The sequence below is a fragment of the Chiloscyllium punctatum genome, chromosome 26 (genome assembly GCF_047496795.1).
Source record: "Chiloscyllium punctatum isolate Juve2018m chromosome 26, sChiPun1.3, whole genome shotgun sequence".
NCBI lineage: Eukaryota > Metazoa > Chordata > Chondrichthyes > Orectolobiformes > Hemiscylliidae > Chiloscyllium > Chiloscyllium punctatum.
Genome location: NC_092764.1, coordinates 54,757,598 through 54,781,444, shown reverse-complemented (window position 1 = coordinate 54,781,444; position 23,847 = coordinate 54,757,598). Strand labels below are relative to the sequence as shown.

The 23,847-nt window shown below is 40.6% G+C and overlaps 1 protein-coding gene across 1 annotated transcript in view; it reads right to left on the bottom strand.

The window, feature by feature from the left end:
• The window catches only part of ripor1 (RHO family interacting cell polarization regulator 1), a 324,487-nt gene extending 303,165 nt beyond the window's left edge, over positions 1-21,322 (bottom strand). Inside the window, exon 1 of the mRNA XM_072547436.1 lies at positions 21,116-21,322. The gene's annotated coding sequence lies outside the window, so the exon portion shown is untranslated. The remainder of the gene's footprint in view (positions 1-21,115) is intronic.
• Between the last annotated feature and the right edge of the window lie 2,525 nt (positions 21,323-23,847).

The window sequence follows — 23,847 nt, the reverse complement described above, 5'->3', positions numbered from 1 at the left end:
ATACCAAGTTATAGTCCAACAGGTTTATTTGGAAGCACTAGCTTTCGGAGCGCTATAACCTGATGTGTGATTTTTAACTGATGATCCTCAACTCATTTCCTATCTTTTTCAAATAACCCTCAATTATTACATACCTGTCTAAGTATTGAATATACTTAATGACCCAACCTTGACAGCTCTCGGTGGTAAAGAATTCCACAGTTTTACAATCTTTTAAGGAACTCCTCTTCATCGCTTTCTTAAATGTGTGACACGTTATGCTGAGATTATGCCCTCTGGACTTAGATGCTCCCAAAAGGGGAAACAACCTTTGCACATCTACCCTGTCAAGTCCTCTAAGAATCCAGCATGTTTCAAAAAGTAAACATTTAGTCACAAACAGAAACATTCAAGAAATGCAGAAATAATTAGTCCTGTGTATTTTGGATTGACTTGGATTGCTTGCCGTATTAACAACAGAGTGATACAATGAAAGGAACTCCAAACTCAGCTCATTCCTTCAGTTAGGTTCTGTTTGGCCTTTTTCCTCTCAATCAGCACTATCATAGTCTCTTGGATCACTCTCCCAGTCAGTGTCCTGTTCGTCATCCTCAAAGGATTGCTCTTAATACCTCTTTTCCCCACTTTGTCAGCTCCAGCTGTGAAAGGCACAGCATGCCACACCTCATCCAAACGGTACTGCAAAGCCCTACTGGAGTGATTCAAATATTGAAACTTCATCTTAAAAGAGGCCAATGGTCCATTCATGGGTGCAGTCTGTAGCTGTGGAAGCCAGCAATGTTAAAGAATTCCATGTACAAGACTGCTAAATCCTCTGCACCACGGATCGGAAGAAAATGGCATTAGTGATATCCACTAATGAATGAACTTGTGTGTCATAGTTTGAGACACTAGGTCTCCAGTGCAAGCTCGAACCCAAACTGTGTGCAGAATGTCAGAAATAGAACAGCGTATCAGCAATGATACTCCCAATCATGATGAAGCATCACATCATGCTCTGACATAATGTGTTATGGAACCTCCATAAGGAGGCCAATGTCATCCACAAGGATCGGCAGGCAATGAACTTTATCCAGATATACATTGCAGAACCAAAGTGTTAGTGCTATATTGGAGGAGGGAACTTCTTTCACTTACCCATCAATGGATAAATAGATACAAAAGCCATCCTTGAACATCACAGAACCATGTACTTGCAGAGTTACAGTTCAGTGTGAGAACATAACGTTGAAGCATTGTCTTCTAGTGTCAGCCATTAAATTTGATTAAGAAATGACAACCTGGGTGTGATTTCTAAGCTTGTGGAAAGTGATGCAAGCTCTGTAATGGTGATGGCTGCTTGAGGGCACAAATTGTAATTTTCATTTTTGCAAAACTAGGTGAGCTGTCAATGAATTGCAATATGATTTCAGCTGGCTGGCATTACCGAATCAGTGGATGACTAATGCATGCAATTGCTCCCAGTAAGGCCTCATATTCAAAGCCTAAAACAGAAATTGCTAGAGAAACTCAGCAGGTCTGGCAGCATCTGTGGAGAAAAAGCAGAGTTAAAAGTGTTGGCCTTCAACTGGGTCTTTTCATACAAATTCCCAACTGAGTGAACAGCCTTCATGTGGTGTGGCTGGTATTGTGCCTGGCATTTGTCTTGGACCTGTCAGGCAGTGAAAACCATGTCTATACTTCCACAGTTTGGTTGGAATCCAGAATGGCTTTGAGGAAAGATTGCTTCAGTGTGTGAGAAGGTGCAGTGTGTGAATTCAGATGGTGATAGAGAAGAGAGAGATTACTCAGTTGTCTCCCTTCTTGAAGACAGTAGTGATGGCAATATTAGAGATCAGCATAAATTTTTTTTCCTTGTCCCAGGTTTTCCGGATGGAGATGATAGGTGAGTTCTTGTGATGATACTATGGCTTTAAAGAGATGAAATTTGTCCTTTTTTTAAAAAAAAATGAAGAAAGATGGTGACAGAGGTGTTGAGCAAACTGCTCAAATGCCAATAAAATAAACAGCTTGTGAGGCCTTGGGTTTTAAAATGTTGGAACAATAGAAGCAGCCTGAATGGGTGGGTCAAGCTCCCACAGAACAAGGATTTTAGTTTTGTTTTAGCCTTCAGTAGCAGTCGCTGGGCTCTTGAAGCTGGATGTCGAAGCTCTTACTCCTCTCTTGTTACAGCTAAAAGCTGCATGTAAGAATCTTTTTTTTAAACAAATTTGCCTTTGTCGAAAGGTATGTTTATGGAATGTTACTATATTGGAACAGTTACATTTGCCTGTATTTTAATTATAGTGTATGAATGAAGTGTGTTTTGCTTCAGGCCGGGTATTTGACAAATCGAATTGCATCCGGGATACAACGCCTTACACTTACCTTTAAAATAAGATACCGTTAGGATCTAGATTATCTTCTCAATATATTTTGAGGGGGTTTGGTCTGGACCATAACACACTGCTCCTTCAAGTTTGAAAATCTCCACTAGAATCCTGTCTACTCCTGTGGCTTTTCCATTTTTCATGCGTTTAATAGCAGCTTCAACTTCTACCCCAATCCAAGGTCATCTTTGATGGGGAGTTCGGGAGAGTTCTTTGAAATTATCCTCATCTATAATTACATTGTGGTTTTGAAGCTCAGGAATGCTCCACCTGATGTTTCCTCTGTTCCTATAAAAGCATTCCATCTTTACTCTGCACCACTTTGAGGCCAAGGGGTAAAAAGAGAACAGAGAGAGAACAGAGAACAGTTCAGCTCAGGAACGTGCCCTTCAGCCCTTGACATTGCACTGAACATGACGCCAAATTAAACTAATCTCTTCTGCCCAGCTCTTGGTTCATATCCCTCCATTCCTTGCATATAATAATGACCTTATCTAAAAGTCTCTTAAATGCCCCTAGTGTATCTGCCTCCACCACCAGCCCCAGCCCCAGCAGCACTTTCCAGACTCCTACCACTCTGTAGGAAAAACTCTCCCCTCACCTTACATGCATGCCCCCTAGTAATAGACATTTCAACTCTAAGAAAAAGGTTCTGACCATCAACCCTATCTATGCATCTCATAATTTTATAGACTTATCAAGTCTCCCCTCAGCCTCTGCCGCTCCAGAGAAAACAACCAGAGTTTTTTCTAGCCTCTCCTGAAAGTTCATATGATAAACCTCTTCTGCACCATCTCCAAAGCCTGCACATCCTTCCTGTAATGTGGCGACCAGAATTGAATGTGTTGGGTCCGTATATTGCCTGATAGTACTGAAGAAATTCTGGGGGTCTGTGCTTATTAGATTAGATTACTTACAGTGTGGAAACAGGCCCTCCGGCCCAACAAGTCCACACCGCCCCGCCGAAGCGTAACCCACCCATACCCCTACATCTACATCTACCCCTTACCTAACACTACGGGCAATTTAGCATAGCCAATTCACCTGACCTGCACATCTTTGGACTGTGGGAGGAAACCGGAGCACCCGGGGGAAACCCACGCAGACACGGGGAGAACGTGCAAACTCCACACAGAGAGTCGCCTGAGGCTGCAACTCCTTATCATCAAGGAGTTGCAGACCCTTAGCTTTTCAATCCATCATTGATTCTCTTAAGATGGAAATTAGAAAGAATTTCTTCTCTCAAAGGGTTTTCAAGTCTTTGGAATTGTCTTTTTCTCAGGAAGCATTGGAGTTTGGGGGATCATTGACTATATTCAAACTGAAGGGGCAAGCAAGCAAGTACCGGCAAGACCACAATCAGATCAGTCATGATATTATTGAGTCACAGAGCCGGCAAATGATCTACTCCAGTTCCTACCTCTTATCTTCCTTTTTCAAATTTTGCTTTACATAAAAATAAGTTTCATATAATATTCCTCTTTGCAATATCTTGGCGGCATCAAGCTGTCAGAAATGAAAGATCACTGGGAACATTACACAATGTTATGACCAAGATGGGATTACACGGTCTCTCTAGTCTCACTACTCAGCAGGTTACAAATGGCCAATTATATACTTTCTCTATATTAGACTTAGAATAACGATCCAGTCAGGTTTCATTAATGAACACACAACTATAATCATACTGAAAAATTTTTCCTGTGAAAATGCAGAACCAGTTAACACAGTTTACAACTTGAAAATAAAATGATTACCCCTCTAAATAACCCAAAGTATGCACACGACAAATATGTACAGAAAGGGTAAAGTGAGAAAACAGATTTCTCTCGGCAGAGATTCAGTTGGGGTAATAACGCTTTCAAACAATAATGGCTAGTTCTTTAAAGGGAACAAAATGAAGGGTTGGAATGTTAAGGTGGCTGTTTGGCTGCTAGACATTAGGCATGTGCAGATAGTTCCAGGGTCTTAACAAATACAGCTCTCTCAGGAAATACAGTATCAAAGAACCTTCCAGATAGTCTGATCAAGGAGGACAATAGGATTCAATTCAAGATTAATATCAAAAGTACTTCAGAAAGCTGAGAGGGGAGAACGAAGCAGCCTGCTCCCTCAGTAGACTCACCCAGCTACAAAGCAAATAAAGAATCTTAAAGCAAAATACTACAGACGCAAGACACAAAACTTGGATAATTGATTTCTGAGGAGTGTGTCCAAGTAATTAGATGAAGCCATGTGGTCTCTTTGAAGTCTTTTTAAAAGAAATTCTAATGTTTTTTCCATTGGTCCCTTTTAAAAAAATAAATCCACTTGGAATAGATTAATTTTCTTACAATCCTTCAAAAACACATGCCCTTATGAAATTATATTTCTATATGAAATAATTATGTAATTATAAAGCCATCCTAACAAAAAACCAAAAAGACTAAAAGGATGCTGTAAATCAGAGACAAAAATAGAAATTGCTGGAAAAGCTCAACAGGGTCTGACAGCATCTGTGGAGAGAAATCAGAGTTAACATTTTAGGTCGAGTCACCCTTCCTCAGAACAAAAAACAAACTGTGAAGTATTGTACTGATATGGTGGCTACGTTTTCAGTAATATCATCATGACAGTAGTGTGTGGAGATGGGGGAAGTCATCATCATCCAAGTTGGCCACAGGTTGGTAATTTACTGGGCTATGCTGTCAAGCATCTGCTTAAATCAGCATTTCATGTGTGGAATTGACCAGGTAAATTACCTCAACAGAAAAATGAGCCACGTTGTGTTGGTCATATGAACCACACAGTGGCTGATATCTGAGAAAGTATTTAATCTAGATTTGCTTTTAGACAGAGCTAAGTAATTAATCTATCACTTGCTGCTTGGCCCACTGATTCACCAGGTTGCCACCTCATTTGTAGGTAAGTTTGCACTGTTTCTGGCACAACTTTCTGCACTTCTTTTTTAGCTAGATTCAATGGCAGAGTGGGGGATATGCCAAGCAGGAGGTTGCAGATTGTGTTGGACTACGATTGCACTGCGGCACCTCATGGAATGCCAGATCGGTTCGAAATCTAATCCGCTTAGTACAATTCTCGCATTACACAACATGACGGAGGGTATTCTCAATCTGAAGATGGGGTTTTGTCTCCAGTGATCACCCTTAAGGATGCGGTCTGACAGAGGCATCTGCGGCAGGCAGATAGGGAGGATGAAGTCAAGTATGTTTCTCCCCCTTGTTGTTTTCTCTCATCGCGTTTTACAATAGCTTTAAAAGTTTAGTACTGAATACTATACGCTATACAGAAAACATTGACTGTGGGTCAGGCAGCGTTCGAGGAGCAAGAAAATCGACGTTTCGGGCAAAGGCCCTTCCTGATGAAGGGCTCTTGTCCGAAACGTCAATTTTCCTGCTCCTTGGATGCTGCCTGACCTGCTGTGCTTTTCCAGCACCACTCTGATCTAAACTCTGGTTTCCAGCATCTGCAGTCCTCACTTTTGCCTAGAAAACATTGACTGGGCAATATAATATGCTGTGCAATAAATGGGTCACAGAAAAGAAAACACTTAAAGTCATAGAGCTGCAAAGCTTGGAAACAGACCGTCTGGTCAAACTCATCTATACTGACCAGATATCCTAAATTAATCTAGTCCCATTTGCCAGAATTTGGCCCATATCCCTCTAAATACTTCCTATTCATATAGCCGTCCAGATACCTTTTAAATGTTTCTCCATCACTTCCTCTGGCAGCTCATTCAATGCACTCACCACCTTTTGTGTAGAAAGATTGCCCCATAGGTCCCCTTTAACCCTTTCCCTTCTAACCTTAAACTTATACTCTCTAGTCTTAGACAAAATCTCTTCCCTGGTTTGGGGAAGTCCATTTAGGAGAAGGTGGGACTGCAGATGCTGGAGATCAAAGTCGAGGAGTGTGCTGCTGGAAAAGCACAGCTGGTCAGGCAGCATTTGAGGAGCAGGAGAATCGACGTTTCGGACATAAGCCCTTCCACACTCTCAACTTTGTCTATTTACCCTATTCATGCCTCTCGTGAGTCTATAAATTTCTACAAGGTCACTCCTCAGCCTCCAATGCTCCATGGAAAGCAGTTGCAGCCTATTCAACCGCTCATCATAGCTCAAACTCTCCAACCCTGGCAACATCCTTGTAATCTTTTCCAAACCCTTTCAAGTTGAATGCCTTTCCTATAGCAGAGAGAGCAGTATTGAACACAGTATTCTACAAGTGGCATAACCATTGTGCTGTATGGCAGCAAAATGACGTCCCAACTCCTATTCTCAATGCACTGACTAATAAAGGAAAGCATACCAAATGCCTTGTTCACTATCATGTCTAGCTTGTGACTCCACCTTCAGGACGAGCAATGAACCTGCACCCTTTGTTTGTTTGTCTCTTTGTTTGGCAACACTCCCCAGGAACCTGTTGTCAAAGGGGTCATTGGGTCAGTAAATGAGCCATTCTTTCCCAATCACTGGAATGGTAACTTGATATCTTCGTACTGGCTTTCATTTCACTGCAAACAGAAACATTTATTATTGGCGTCTATGTCTACCGGTGAGGGCACCATTCGCTGAACAGTTAACATCTATTTTATTAGTTTGTTTTATAGGCTGGGATCTAAAGAAACTGTCTGGATCCACAGATTAGTGACTAAATCCACACATAAATTGGTGGGGGGTGGGGGGGGGGGGGTGGGAATGGGTGGGGAATGTATGGAGATCTCCTAAATGGTTAATTACTGCATGAAATATAGCACGTACCATGCATGGGCGGGGGGGCGGTGGGTAGAGTGCCACCCTCAAGAAAAATATTAAGGATTATCCTTGGTCTTAGCTGCACAGAACAAGACCTTTATTTGAAGTATTATATCTGAAAATTGTAGTTAATTTTTAATCTTTTGAGAAAGGTAAAGGTTGATTTTCACACTACAGTGTGTAGCTTGTCACTCAATCAACTCATTAATCACATTAAAAACAACATTTGTAACCCTGTGATGCTAAGGAAAACTGGGAAGAGATCAGAAATTATTCCCAGGACTATCTTGTCTGATTATTTGGAACAATATCGGGTGATGTACTTAATCACCGTGCTAGACAGGGAACCATGACTGATCACTATTATGGTTCAGACATTTCTTCAACATGTCTGCTTCAGACCAAAAATATTCCAAATTGATAATGAACTAAACCTATGTTATTATCCAGAACCAAAGTTTTTTTTCCTCTGCTGTATACACTCCAAATTAACAACTATCCTCTATTTGTACTACCAACTACTATGATTACTCACCATATTATCCTTACATCTTCTAACAACACAACATTGACATATTCCATTGGACTACTGCATCAATATGGCAAAACTGATATTTATTTACAGGTTGAAAAATCAAATTATGAAATAAGGAAAATGTTACAGTAGTGTGTAATACTTTGAAACAAATAAAAATGGAATTAATCTACATGGGACTAAAAAATCCCAGTACAGTTCAGATGGACCAAGGCTGAGACACATTATGCTGTCACTTAAAAACATCCAAAAGTATCTGAAATCAATAGTTTCATTATCTGAAGTCAGTCACAATGACATGAGCTCCTGCACTAGATGCTGTTTGCTTGGAGCTTCCATGTTGTCCTGATCTCATGCTCCCATTAATCAAAGACCACTCACAGTTTAAACACGAAATATTACAAAATGTTTCTATCACAAAAAACTTCATCCACAGTTATTCTCCCAGCCTTCATTTTAAAGTTTGATAAGTGAAAAACAACTTCAATTTTAGTTGAAGCTATTTTAAACTGCTTTATCAAAGACAAATATTTCCCTAATATACACCTTACCCTTATTCCAATGTTTTAGAAAAGAAATAAAATAAAATGGTGATGAAATTAGTAAAAGTCCAATTTTGACAATTGATATAATCACTACTTTCCTTTTACAATACTTTTGCTTTTGATATTGGTCCCTCCACAGATTGTCTTGATTGAAAAGCTCGTGAAATGATCTGTTCTTTCATTCCCAACAATGAGGAGCTCTGCAAGAGAGACTCAGAACAACTCAGCTTTTGACTCATTTGCTTGCTGTCTCCAGTTTCTCTCCCCACCATTGTCCCTGATACCAATGTAGAGAAATGGTAAAAACCACAAGCAAAATCAAGTCCCATTACCCTTTGAAACTCTATCTTGTTTCTGGAATATTAATACAAATTTATTAAGAAATATAAGCATGGGCTCTCTGTGAGGCATTACAATCTGTTATTTTTACTGTAACAACAGTAATGTTCAAAACTACAGAAATTGTTTTTGCAAAAACCTTGAACATTAATTACTTTGATAGGAAGGAAGTCAATCAGTAAGAGCACATGTCAGGAATTAGTTTCCTGTCTAGGAGATCCTGCAGATAAATACACTCTTGCAAGATGCCAAATAGTAAACAGTGTGAAAAAGTTCAATGGTATTTCCAGTAATCTAAAAGACTCACTGCATGGCTGGAAAATTTAAAATAAAAAAAAGGGATGCAATTAAGCATGTTTACTTCTAATTAAAATGTAATAAGCTCAGATTTGTTGGCTGCTTGCCAATAACAACCATTTCATAATTGCTTGGGTTCATCAGCTCCTTTGCAGGTCATTGAATTTATTAGTACGTGCAATACAGTATAAACATTCTAAAAAAAAGAGCTGGGGGAGGGAAGAATAAAAGGGAAGGAACAAACATTTGAGGTGCACATTTGTTTCAATAGAATTATGCTTCCAATAGAATAAACAGTGCATCCTGGTGAAGAGACATGACAGAGGGCTTTGGCACAACTTCTCCTAGGACCTCTTGCCAAATAATAGCAACAGGACTGTATGAGACTGAGATAGGTATCATAAGTCATGATAAAGGAGTTTGACAAACGTGACTTAAGTGTTGCTGTGATACTTCTACCAGGTTGACTCTTGGAGACATAAAGATAGCACAATAGCTTTACGGAACAGTTGAACTTTACTAAGTTTTAACATTTATAGTTAAACTACTTCAGAGTGCATCAGCTAGAACAAAGACATTTTCACAGCATGATGAATTGAGTATTCATATTTCATATCTAGGACTGATTACTGTAATTCGTTGCTGGTCACAATAGAAGAAAACATAAGCAGATGAACATCAGCGTGTGTCCATCAATGAGATTACATCAGGCAAAGGGCCTGGATTTTGCAGCGAGTGGCAAAACAAGAAAGCTCACTACTGACCTTGAAGAATATTATCCTGGGAGATCTAGTGACCTCTATGGCAAAGAGAAAACATGCATCTCTAGAAATGTAATGGATTGCAAGTAACTTAAGAGGGCATGGAATTGCAGGAAAATCAGAAAGTTTTTCCAAATAGCCAATGAGAGAACTCACACAGACAGCTAATCAGCAAAATGAAAAGCATTAGTAATTAAGTTGTTTTTAAAAATTATATAAAACAAATTAAAAATTGGATTTGAATATGGAATGAAGTTAAAAGCTGAAATGTAAGAAAAAAACCTTTAAAATAGGTCAGAACTAACCATCATGGAGATATTTAACAACACTCAAACAATGTCAAATTTTACTTGAACTGTCCAAACTTATAAGTTACCCAATTTGTCATTCAGCCCAGTTGTTTCTCAGATCACAGCTGAGAAACAGTTATACTGACTGAGCACTGAATAACATTTTATGGGGTTTCTGGGGAGGGGAGCCCACGTCACAGCTGTTAATGATTCACTGCAATTTCAGGATCGATATGGTCATCTTCCCAAGAGCTAAATCTTAGAACTGCTATTGATTTCAGAAGACTAATTAAAAGATCTCCTACCAAAATCCAGGCCAATCATCCTCAAGACACCTTTTTAAAAATATAAAATGTACTTATACAGCAGCCTTCACAACTTTAGGAGTTCTCAAGATGCTTTCTTAGCCAATTAATTTTTTTTTAAGAAATATAGTCATTGTGACAGAGGAAATTTAAGTAGCTTAATCAATACAATCTCTAATTCTTTTTGGAGTATATGGGTGGTTTATTTAAGTGTGTTGTTCTTTTATTTTTGTTTTCCCATGCTTGCACTCGCAAGCAAGGGGCTGATTTGTATTTGGCCTGCAGGAGGACTTTTGGTTGCTGTTTTAATCACACGGTTACGCATGAGAATCAAGATGTCTCATCGCTCCATTAAATTGTGAGGAGCGATTAAACAATCGAGGTTTGGTTTTCCTGGAATTTAGCAGATCATGGGGGATCATTCAAAGCTTTCAGGCTATTAAGAACAAATAGGCGAGCATGGGAGGAACAACATCCACTAGTAAGGGAGTCTAGAACTGAAGGCAGTGTTCCAAAGATTGGAGCCATACTATTCCGGAATGAAATTAAGGAACACTCATTCATGATCAGGACTGGAAATGTTCCTTAATTTTCATCTACAAATGACAATGGATGCTTGGTTAATTGTTAAATTGTAAATCTGGGATTGAATAGATTATTGTTATTTGAAGTATTACGAACCAAAGGCAAAGAGATTTAGCCTTAATTTCTTTGAATATCATAAGAGGCTTAAGGGGCTGTGTGTCCATGGTTTGGGAGACAATCAAATTTTCACTGTGTTCAGTGTCACTGAAATATCCTTCAAATTTCGTTCGTATTATTATAAGTTGCTGAACTTTTGCAAACTTAAGAACAGATACTGAATTTTGACCAACCATTTGGGCCTAAAGACCCATGAATCTCTTACAAAAACTTAAAATATTGTAAATTTATTAAAGGAGTCAATATTTAAATTGTAGGTTGTTTCTGTTGGAAGTCAAAAATATAAATTTTCATGCCAACCACAAAATTCTTGTGCAATGATTAAAATTCAAAGCAATTGAAACTTCAGATACTGTATAGTATAAATCAAAACAGAACAATTTTAAATGGGATTTTATGCACAGAACATTTGTATCAATAGCTTGAGTGCACAAACACATCGTGTATGCACAGCTTAAGAACTGTCGTATCAGAAGCATATCAAATCAGAAGTCCAAATTGATCACATTGGGCAACTGCAAAGTTTTCTATTAAGAACTAGGAGCTGGAGTCTACTACTATTATTTAATATGACTGTGGCTGATCTTATCTCATCTTCAATTCCATATTCCTGTCCACTCTCCATAATCCTTCGACCCATTATGAATTTAAATCTAACTCCCATTAAATTTACTCAGTGTCCTGGCATCCACTACACCCTGGTGCAGTGAATTCCACAGACTGAAGACATTGAGAGGAGCATGTTCTCATTATCTCCAAATCTGCTATTGCTTATCTTGAAACTATGGCCTTATTGCCCCATGAGGAAACATTCTCTTCACATATCAGTTAATATCAAGTTTTACTCAATTGCCTCTATATAACCAGTAGCACAGAACAAACTTTCTGATAATAACTCAACAAGGTGCATTTGAAGAAGGGAACTGCAATTTACCAGGTACTCAAAGTACATTTTCATCTTGCCAACACTTGCTCAATGTCACTTTCAGTTATCATATGTCTTCTGTTTTACTACTTCTCGGCTTCACCACTTGTGTCTTTCGGATGTGTCATCAGCCAAATGTGGAACCTTTTACCTCCAAGCAGCCCCCCTTTCAGTCTGCTTGCAGCTTCAAAGAGGTCATGGAACTTGTAGTCTAGCTGCAGATTTAAAGCATCATGGAAGCCCGATGGGAATCTGGAACACACCAGCAGAAGTCTCTCCTTGTGAGATCAGACCATTGATGGAATGGAACATTGCCGCTTATATGCATCCTGCACATGTGCAAAGCTAAAGATGCATATTACACAAATGCCTGCTCATTCTGAGGACTCCCATCACAAAATTACTGAAATTTTCAGTTCTGGCATATGGTCTATCAGTGGCCTACCTGTGCAGTTAACTAGAAGATCCTGGATATGTTTGTGTCTGTGTGCTGGAAGAACTCAGAGGGCATGTAGTTGGAGGTGGTGGTCACTTTAATGCAAGGTCATTGGGTTCAACAAAGAGCAGGTCTTCACCAATTGGCAACAGATGTGACAGGGTAACCTAGAATCTTGAAGAGGTGAAGGAAGCCATGCATCTGCCTGTACAAGTTGGTACTTCTCTGCTGATGTCCTACAGCACATGGCCACTGACAGTCTTCCAGACCCTTGTTCAAGGTCTAATCTAATGAAGCTCCAGCCCTCGGGTGCCACTCATTCCGTTCTTGAATCTTGTACCAAAAGAGATTTTCATAGTGGGAAGTCGAAACCAGCTGTGAACACTACAATGGTGTACTTTTCAGATTTTTAGTGAATTGCCATTCTTTTCTCATCTTAGTTTCAATTGTGTGTAGCTTCAGAATACCTGGGAAACTCCTGCACTGCCCACACCAACACCACCTGTCCGCTGGGAGGGAGTTACATGCAAACAGCTAAGGTTGCCAGAGTTAAATGTGAACATCAGTGTGTTGGAACAAGCTTTCTGGATTTCTCCAACAACTTTAACTCCCCCCACCTGAACCCTATCACGGTGGAAGTTCAGATTTGGTCACAGTCAGGATTTTTTTCTAACAAGAATTGCACAGTAATAAGCCAAAGCCTAGAATACAACAAACAGGAGAACATCAAAACAGTGAGTCATCTCTGACTATTCTTTCCTTCTGCACCTATCAGATTTTTTTTCAGAGCAATGTTGACAACAGCTTGGGAACAACATATCAGCTCGATAAGGAGATAAGTGGAAGACAACTCAGTACCTGTGGGCCTCCTGCAATTAATCAGGTGATGCAAAAGAGAAGGAATGATGTAGAGAAGCTGGTGTTGGACTGAGGTGGACAAAGTTAAAAATCACACAACACCAGGTTATAGTCCAACAGGTTTATTTGGAAGCATTGGTTGTGATGAAGGAGCAGCACTTCAAAAGCAAGTGCTTCCAAATAAACCTGTTAGACTATAACCTGGTGTTGTGAGATTTTTAAAAGAGAAGGGCAAAGCACAGATTTGTTTCTCTCAACAGTAGCAATTTGTTAACATTTTCAAAAATTTCTATAGCTGCATACTGATCAGTGGTATCTGTTTTGGCAATATAGCTATAAAATCATTTTGAAAATTCATAGGTTATTTCACAAGTAGTCTGTCTGGATAAGGCTGAATATTGCAGGCAGACAAGTGGCTTTACTTTCAACCACTGACATAATTCTTACATTCTCACCTACATTTCAAACCTTCCAGTGTCATGCAACATTCATGATGCTTAATGAAGAGTTCAATGGTGTATGTCAGCTGCAGCTGCTGTACATAATAATGATGTGCCAACTTAGTGAAGCCACAAAACAGGATAACTTCAGTGCCAAACAGCATAGGTACGTGAGATAGACAGAGCAGAGTGATTCCACAACCAATAGATCAGATCTAAGCTCTGAATCCTGCAACATCTAATCGCGATCAACGGCAATGAATCAGTTCACCAGAGGAGGAGGGTCCACAAATATCCCCAACCTCAATGAGGAGGGAGCCCAGCTCATCACTGATGCATTTGCAACAACGTTCAGGCAGAAATGCCAATTGAAAGATCCATCTTAGCCTCCTTCAGAGATGTTCAGCATCATAGATGCCAGTTTTCAGCTAATTTAATTCACTCCACATGATATCAAGAAAAGGCTGGAAGGGTTATGGGACCGGACAACATTTTGGAAATAGTACTGAGGATTTGTCATTCAGAACTTGGAGCATCCCCAGCCAAGCTCTATCTGACAATCTAGAATAGCCAACTCTACCAAATACCACCTTATTGATCTATTCTTTATCATATAGTGTTGGAAAACATCATCAACAGTACTGTCATGAAGCACTTGTTTGCAATAACCCATTTACTTACACTGAGTTTAGGTTCTACCAGGGTCACTAAACCCCTGACCTCATTGCAACCCTAGTTCAATCATGAAAGCCACATGTCACAGTGTGGCATCAGGGAGCCCGAGCAAAACTAGAGGCAATGAGAATTGGAAAATTCTCCAATCGTTGGAGTCATACCTAGTACAAAGGAAGATGGGTGTGGTTGTTGGAGGTTAGTAATCTCAACTGCAGGACATCTCTGCAGGAGATTTTTTTTAAGAACCTCTTACACTCCTGTTATTTTTTTCCAGGATGTCTGGCCCTCTTATTTTTTAAGTTTCTTAAAACTTTTAAATTGTGTAATGTTTTTCTTCTTATTTTCCCCACACTACTGCCTAACTATGGTATTGCTTATTTTTCCCCAGCACCCACGTCATGTGTGCGCAGATATTGGACACAGTGAAGAAAAGTGAAGGGGAGCAGCAGCGATTAAGTCAAAATAGAGTTGGAGGGGGAAATAAAACACTCTACTCCCTGCAGTGCCTATCTCTCCCTGAAAATCCCAAGGGTGTTGGTGGACACCACATGCTCTTTCTCCAGGGGCACCCGGCCTCAGGGTAAAATCCCAGGCCTAACCACCTTCAGCTGGCTCATCAACGACCTTCCCTCCATCATAAGGTCAGAAGGCGGCGGGGGAGGGGTTCACTGATGCACATCATTCAGCACCATTCCCAACTCCTCAGATACTGAAGCAATTAATGTTCAAATGCAACAAAATCTGGACTGCAACTGGGTTTAGGATAACAGATGGCAAGTAACATCTTGGCCATCACCATGTCTAACAGGAGAGAATCAAACCAATGCCTGTGATATTCAATGGAATTGCTATTATTGAATCCCTTACAGTTAACATTGAGGGACACATTACCTATAAGGCTGTCCAGTTCAATTTCTGGTCAATGTGGTTAGAACAGCAGGTCAGAGGTTAGGAATCCTGCAGGCAGCAACTCACTTCCTGACTCCAAAGTCTCACCACTATATAGAAGGCACAAGTGAGGAGAGTGATGGAAACTCTACACTTGTCTGGATGAGACCATCTCCAACAACACCCAAGAAGCCAGACACCACCCAGGACAAAGCAGCCTACTTGATTGGTACCACATTCACAAACCTTGATTTCCTGCACCACTGACCAGTAGTATTGTTTACCATCCAAAAAATGCAATGCAGAAATTCACCAAGGCTCAGCACCTTCCAAAGCCACAATCTCTACCATCTTGAAGGACAATGACGTCAATTACATTGGTACACCATCCCTTTCAAGTTCCCCTCTTGATATGGAACTATATCATTGTTCCTTCAAAGTCACTGGGTCAAAGGCCTGGATCTCCTTCCCCAACACTGCTGTATGTCTACCTACACTAAGTGAAATGCTGTAGTTTAAAAAGGCAGATCACCACCCAGTTCTTGAGGGCAATTAGAGATGGATAATAAATGCTGGCCAATGATGCCCACATCCTATGAACAAATAAAAATAAATTCATAAATCAAAAGCACCAAGGGCTTCCTGTCTTCCATTCTGTAATTGAAGGTGTGGGCTCCATTTTACTGTAATCTTAAACACCTGAAAAACAAAACAAAAATTGAAATTCGGTGTTGCCCATCCTTGTTCCTAGTGTGAAGATGATGATGTAGGCATAATAGGGGCTCAAACCGGGAAACTTGACAGCAGTCGAAATGTTTGCCTTGGGCCTCATTTGAATGGGTTTTGTAGCACGCTGTCACCTCACTCCTCAGCTCACCTGTTTGACTTCAGGCCATCTACCTCGATAAGAACAGTGTGGTCACACTGGGGGAGGGGCTGACAGGGATACTCTGAGCACACTGCTCCTCCCAACTCTACAGCAAGATTTCAATGAAAAAGTTTCATTTTCATCACTTTCTGCAGGGCAATTAAGGATAGGCAATAGATCTGGGCCTTGCCAACAATTCTCACTTTATTTGGAAAGAATCATTTTCCAAATTTGTTCTTTAAATTCATTCAAAGGATGGGGGCATTGCTGGCCAGGCTGGCATTTTTGGCCCATCCAAAGGGCAGTTAAGAGTCAATCACATGACTGTGGGTCTGGAGTCACATGTAGGCCAGACCAGGTAAGGATGGTAGTTTCCTCCCCTCGAGGACATTAGTCATTACCAAGCTGGATTTTTCCAACAGTTGACAATGGTTTCATGGTCATCGTCAGACTCTTAATTCTATATTTTTATTGAATTCAAATTCCAACATCACCCATGGCAGGATTCAAACACAGGTCTCCAGAATATTACCTGGGTCTCTAGATTAACAGCCCAGTAATAAAATCACTAGGCCATTGCCTCCCCATAATGGGCCTGATCTATTTAGAATATACAAGTAACTGGCCCTGGGCTGTTCTGCCTTGAAATGTGTCACCACTGTACTGTTTAGTTCTGGAAAGCTTTGTAACAATGACCACTCTTAAGCCCAGAGAATACTCTGAAGTTAAGTTGACAAAACAGAGATTTCCTTAACTCATTTGGTGCTGAGACAGATTTTCAGCAGATTAATATCAACTCTGAACACATTGCAAAGCACTAAGAATCTTTACAAAATAGCCACAAAACCCCCAACAACCTGCTGAAAGATATTCTCCATATTAATGGTCACTTAGTAGTATTACTGTTCAAATTGAAAAAAGATCTACAACTGCAACTAGATCCTTACAAGAATCATGTTTATTATTGCAATGAAAGCAATGTTTTTAAAAGGGAGACCCCCTTGAAAAAGTTTTTTTGTGTGTTATGTGTCTCAAAATTGTAACAATCATTATTTTAAAATTAATTTATGATTACACTGCATATACTGCACACAGGAAATCAGCATCTTGTGGTACACTCATGTTTCCCATTCCATACACTACCTTTGACTGAGAGAGTCTAATTTGCCATTAAGCATTAGCCAAAATTACTCTGTAGCCTGACCATGGCAGCTTTCCATGAGTGTTTTCCTACTGATTCTCTCTCATTTCCTTCCTATAGGGAAACACCTGGGTTTGCTTAGTGCATCCTCATGGAAACACAGCTGACACTAACAGCACAACAACTAAGCAAGAGGTCACATTATAAATGACCATGAGTTGTTCTTCCAGCAGACTGTGCCACCTTCAAAAGAACAGAGTCAAAAGAAAGATTAAAAAGTAGATGATTCAATTTCCTACATTTTACATACACAATAAGGTGTGATGCTGTGAAACCGAACACTTTGCATTTCAAATAAGTTCATATTTGGTTGCTTCCAAAATTGGGTGCACAGGGTGGCTATGATATCCAGTGTGTGGTCCCATTTCATTCTGGAAACTTTACTGATTCACTTCAACTGAATGTTGCACTCAGCCTGACTGCTAAGTTATTCTATGCCTCTCTGCAGTGAGTGGTGGGTGTCTCTGAAGCTACGCAAAGACATTCAAAATTGAAAGCCACTGAGCCTTACTATTCACAATACTGCTTGCCTGGCTTTTCTATGTTGTCTTAGTGACTGGCAATGCAGGAGGAGAAATTGGGCAATCTTTCTTCACGTTATTGCAGTTCTCACTCTACACGGTCTGCATAACAAACAATATTTCTTCCCCTAATGTACTCTTTCACTAAACACGAATCCATGTTCTTCTCTTTGATTTCAAATGTTGAGACCATGAAGATATAACAGCCACTCAAGAAGAGGCCAGACTTCCTGAAGATACAATCATGTTTGTTCGGACCCTAATAAGCACATACTTGGAAATTTATACTACACACATTTTAGAAGCTAGGTTACAAGGGGATCTTAACATGGTGACTCCCTCAGCTCAAGCACCTTCCAAACCTATGACCACTTCCACCTATAAGGACAAGGGCAGCAGGTACTTGGGAACACCACCACCTGCAAGTTCCCCTTTGAGCCACTCACCATCTTGACTTGGAAATATACCGCTATTCCTTCACAGTTGTTGGGTCAAAATCTGGAATTCCCTCCCTACTGGCATTGTGGGTCAACTCACTGCAAATGGACTGCAGCGATTCAAGGAGGCAGCTCATCATCACCTTCTCAAGGGCAAGTGGGGATAGACGATCAATGCTGGCCAGCCAGTGATGCCCAAGTCCCACAACTGTAGAAAAAAAATATATAGGGCAGAAAGATTTTGTCACAAGTGCCAGCTCACTGCCAAATGAGAACACCTTCCATTCTGCAAAAGAAGCAGATACAGAATTTAAGCATGCTGAAAGCGGCTGAGAGACAAATAAATTCACGGTGCACCATGTAGATGGTCAGCAAGCTAGCAGACTTAACTTCAGCCAAAGCTTCACGGATAGTATGGAAAATATTCTGACCAATTGGTCCATTTTGGGCAGATCCAGAACCACAGCATCAGCATGTACCTTGGTGGAGGTCACTACACTGGGGATCAAAAGTGACAAGTCTCCCACAACATCACATTACCCCTGTGATGAACCCTCTTGAAGAGTCTGGGAGGATCACTTTCCTCATTTTATAATTCTGGTCATGAGGTGTGATATTACTGGCAAGGAGACTACCCTAGGAGGAGCTGCTGCTGAACCGCTTGGGTGGGTAATTTCAAACATTGCAGTTAACAGTCAATCAAATCCATCCTGGCACTACTAAATAGGTTTACAGATTTTTCCCCTAAACCAACATTAGGTAACCAGATGGGTTTTTAAGGCAATCCAGTGGTTACGTAGTTAACATTATGCAGGACTATACAGCATAGAAATAGATTATTTGATTCAACTAGAACATGCCTCTCGATCCAGATCTCATTTTTTCTCATCTAAATATACAATCATAACCAGCTCTTCCCTTCACCCTCAAATTGCTCCAAATATAATTATTCCATATTTAGTTAGTTAGTTAACTAACTTAATTTCCAATTGCCATGGTGGGATTTGAAATAGTCATTGGATCATTAGCCCAGACCTCAGGACTACTAGTCCAGTAATTTGATCTCTGTATTATCAAATTTGATCCCAGTAGAGTCCAAGGAAAAGTCACTTACTGTCCGATCTCCCATTTTCTGTATGTTGGAAACGGACTGAAGACAGTGAAGTCATCATATATAATTTCTGGTTCTTCAATATTTAAGATCTAGTACCTTATCTTCCAACTCTAACATTTGTCTTACAACTGTCATGCTGTTATACATCACCCACAAACCATTCATCAGCACTCATAGCCCTACAAATCACACAGAGTAATTTGATACCAACAGAATTCCCAGACTCTCTCCTTACCTCAGGCCATCTCAGCATGGTGGCAACGCTCTCATCAGTCTGGAATCAGCATGACTTTTTAAAGCAGCTACTTTTTCACTCAATTTGAACATTTGTAAGTGAAATTGCTTACTTCAAAAAGTTAAAAGTCACACAACACCAGGTTATAGTCCAACAGGTTTAATTGGAAACACACTAGCTTTTGGAGCGCCTGATGAATCACCTGATGAAGGAGCGTCCCTCCAAAAGCTCGTGTGCTTCCAATTAAACCTGTTGGACTATAACCTGGTGTTGTGTGATTTTTAACTTTGTACACCCTAGTCCAACACTGGCATCTCCAAATCTTGCTTACTTCAAGTTTTGGTAAGGAAACCTCAGAATGGCAGAGTTTGAAAGAATATTGCGTTCAGAAGAGTCATGTTGGACTCAAAATGTTAACCCCGCTTCTCTCTCCACAGATGCTGCCAGATCTGCTGAGTTTCTCGAACACTCCCTGTTTTTATTTCAGATTTCCAACATCTGTAGTACTTCGCTTTTAGTCAAAAGAATATTTCTTCCCGAAGATTGTTAATTGTCTGATTGAAACTGCAAACTAACCTCAGTAGTACAGGGCTCACATTCAAGTTACACTGTGAATTTAATACTTTGGAAAAAAAAACAAAGTTGATATTCAAAGAGAAAAAATATAATCTTGCATTACAAAACAAACAAACTCATGTGAAGATTGTGATTTTCTCTTGCTCCTCAAGGGGGATGCTATTTAACGTATGGTTTGGTGAATAGGTAAATAAAGTTGACTGCGAAGGAAACAGTTTAGAAATGGCAAACTGTCATTTGTAGAGTAAAAGATAGAAGTACTATTCAGTTGGGAAAACTACAGGCTAGTTTTGGTACATCTCATACAGTAACTAGGTTTATTGAAAGCAAATGTTTTCTTAGAGAAATCTTATGCAGAACGGCGGATGTGAATATCTTTTACTGGCAACTCTTAAACTGACATCGGGGTAAAATAACAACATTCTGTACAGAAGGGTGAGGGTTTCCGGATAAATCCCCCCCTCGTTCCCATAGCAACTAAACTCTCCACTTCAAGTCAGAACAACATTTCCTCGACGACCTCAATATCAAGAAGCAAAACGTCAAGGGATTAGAAAAAGGTTCAAAAGGTTAAAACAAAATACACAGAATAAAAAGTATCGCAACTAGAATACAAATGACACTTTAGTTTTGACAATCTGCACGTACCCCTTGAACACTTCGGGGGTGTGGGTTAATACTCAAGTTTGCAATTCTTAACAACAAATAAAGACTTAAAAGAGAAGTTTTACCAGATTGCCGAGCCAAAATATAAAATAGGACGTGATGTGCTTAAGGCACTATTTCGTGTGTGTGTGGAAACCAAAAAGCTGTGTCTCCTGGTCACAGTGAATTTGCCCATTGCCTGCTCCCATTCCACGCAAAGCAGTGAATTACCACTTTGTAAACTGCAATTACAGCCGCTCCCCTGTCACCTCCAACTCTCATTCACCGTGTCGTACAAAGCTCTGCAATGCTAAAGTCACCACCTGCAACCTTTGGTGCTGCTTGCTGAAGATAATGATTTCAAAATTATTTTCACAGCTGAAAAAGGCAGCTTACCTTTCACTTCCAGACCGAGCAAGGCGGGGGGGTCACCGCGGACAAATAGCTCAATGGCGGTGCCTCTCTCTCACAACTTTCCAGTTCGCGAAGAGGGTAAAAACGAGGTCTTCAGAAAATCCCTGTTGCAGCTGTCAAACCAAACGCTGATCTGCCAGGAATCGGTGGAGATTGATCAACTGGGCAGGCAGGACACAGGACCAGGGGGCTCCTCCTCACAATGTACCACGCCCCCCTACTCTCCAGCTCCTTATTCCTGTCGGGAAAAACCAATTCAACATCTAAATCCAATGGACATTATTTCTTTTTTGTCGTAGTCAAGATGGGAAAGAAGGACAGACATTTCGTCAAAAATCTCGTCAGATAATTCTTGAAGAGTACAACACCTCATATTAAAGTCAATGAGAAATTAGTGGGTTGATCGAAGTGGGCCAGTTTTGGATTTTTTTTAAAATGCGAGATTAAAGGAGAAGCCTGTTCACCACGTAGCTAGGACAACCAGGAACAGGACTTAAATGTGGCAGAGACAGGACCAACACTGGACTAGTAATCCATAAGACTCCAGGGTCATGTTCTGGTCACCCAACTTCAAATCCCAACATAGGAGATGTTGGAAATCTAATTCAATTGAAATCTGGAATTGTTGTAAAAATCCATCTGATTCACGAGTGTCCTTTTGGGAAGGAAACTGCTGTCCTTACCTGGTCTGGCCTACATTTGACTCCAAACCTACAGCAACATGGTTGACTCTTCACTGAAATCTGGACTGGCCAAACTTTTAGTCATGTCACCACTGAGGAATTAAACTGAACGATCACCTGGCATTGACTAAGGTACAGAACACGACAACAACGACAACAACAACAAACAAAGTTCTGTTGACCCTACAAAGTCTTCCTCTGGGAGTTAATGCCAATTTGTCCCACAGACTAGTCAAGCAACAGCCTGACGTAGGAATTATACCTTACAATGTCTCAGCTAAGAGAAAGTGAGGACTGCAGATGCTAGAGATCAGAGCTGAAAAATGTGCAGCAGGTCAGGCAGCATCCAAGGAGCAGGAGAATCGATGTTTCGGGCATAAGCCCTTCTTCAGGAACCTGAAGAAGATTCCTGAAGCAGGACTTATGCCCAAAATGTCGATTCTCCTGCTCCTTGGATGCTGCCTGACCTGCTGCGTTTTTCCAGCAACACATTTTTCAGCTAATGTCTCAGCTAACCCCATCACCATCGCTGAGCCTCTCACTGACAGGACAGACCCAGCAGATGTGATTGCACAGTGGTAAATGGCTGGGAGAGAGTCCTCAACATTGACTCTGGACCCTATGAAGTCTTGTAGCATCAGATAACACATTGGCAAGGAAACCTTCAGTTGATTACAATGCTCCCCCTTCCTCGTCTGATGAATCAGTCATTCTTCATGTTGAAAACTACTTGGAGAAAGCATAGATTGGCAAGAGCACAGAATGGACTTTGGGTCATAGACTTCAATGGGGAGAAAGTGAAGACTGCAGATGCTGGAGATCAGAGTCAAAAAGAGTGGTGCTGGAAAAGCACAGCCGGTCAGACAGCATCAAAAGAGCAGGAGAGTCAATGTATCAAGCATAAGCTCGAAATGACATTCCTGGTGGACCTCATTGCCCAAGAGTGGCTCGGCAGTCATGAGTGTCAAAAGACATAACTGTTAGATTGGATCTGCAGCAGCTGGTGAGGGAACCAACAATTGGGAAATACATACTTGACATCAGCGTCACCAATCTGCCATCTGTAGATGCATCTGTTCACAATAGTTTTGTTCAGAGTGACCACCGCACTGTCCTCATGGAGAGAAATCCCTGTCTTCACATTTTCTCCTTCCTCTTGGTTGGCATTTCCCCACTCTACCATTACCATCAAGCCAGAAGATCAACCATGGTTCAATGGTGAGTGCAGGAAGACATGCCAAGAACAGCAGCTGGCATACCTAAAAATGTCAATCTAGTGAAGCTACAAACAGGATTACTTTTTGTCAAGCAACAAAAACAGCAAGTGATAGAATAAGGCTATGTACTTCCACAACCAAAGGATCAAATCAAATCTCTGCAGTCTTGCTACATCTGGTCTTGAATGATGATGGACAATTAAACAATTCACTAGAGGAGGAGGCTCCACGAATATCCCCATCCTCAATGATGGGGGAGCCCAGCACATTTGTGCAAAAGATAAGGCTGAAGCTTTCACAGCAGTCTTCAATCAGAAGTGCTGAGTGGATGATCCAACTCATCCTCTTCCAGAGGTATCCAGCATTATAGATGCCAGTCTTCAACTATTTCAATTCATTCCATGTGATCTCAAGAAACAGTTGGAGGCACTGGATGCTGCAAAAGCTATTAGCTCTGACAGCATTCCAGCAATAATACTGAAGACTTGTACTCCAGAATTTGCCATTCTCCAACCAAGCTATTCCAGTGCAGTTACAACACTGGCATATATCCAACAATGTGGAAAATTGCCCAGGTATATTCTGTACACTAAAAGTAGGACAAATCCAATCCATCCAATTACCAACCCATGTCTACACTCAATCATTAGTAAAGTGATGGGAGGTGTTTATTAAGTAATCGACAGTGCTATTAAACAACCTGCTCACTGACAGGTTTAAGTTCTGTTAAGGTCACTCAGGTCATGACCTCATTGAGCTGAATTCAGGAGGTGGGGTGAGAGTGACTGCTGGTGGAATCAAGACTGTATTTTAC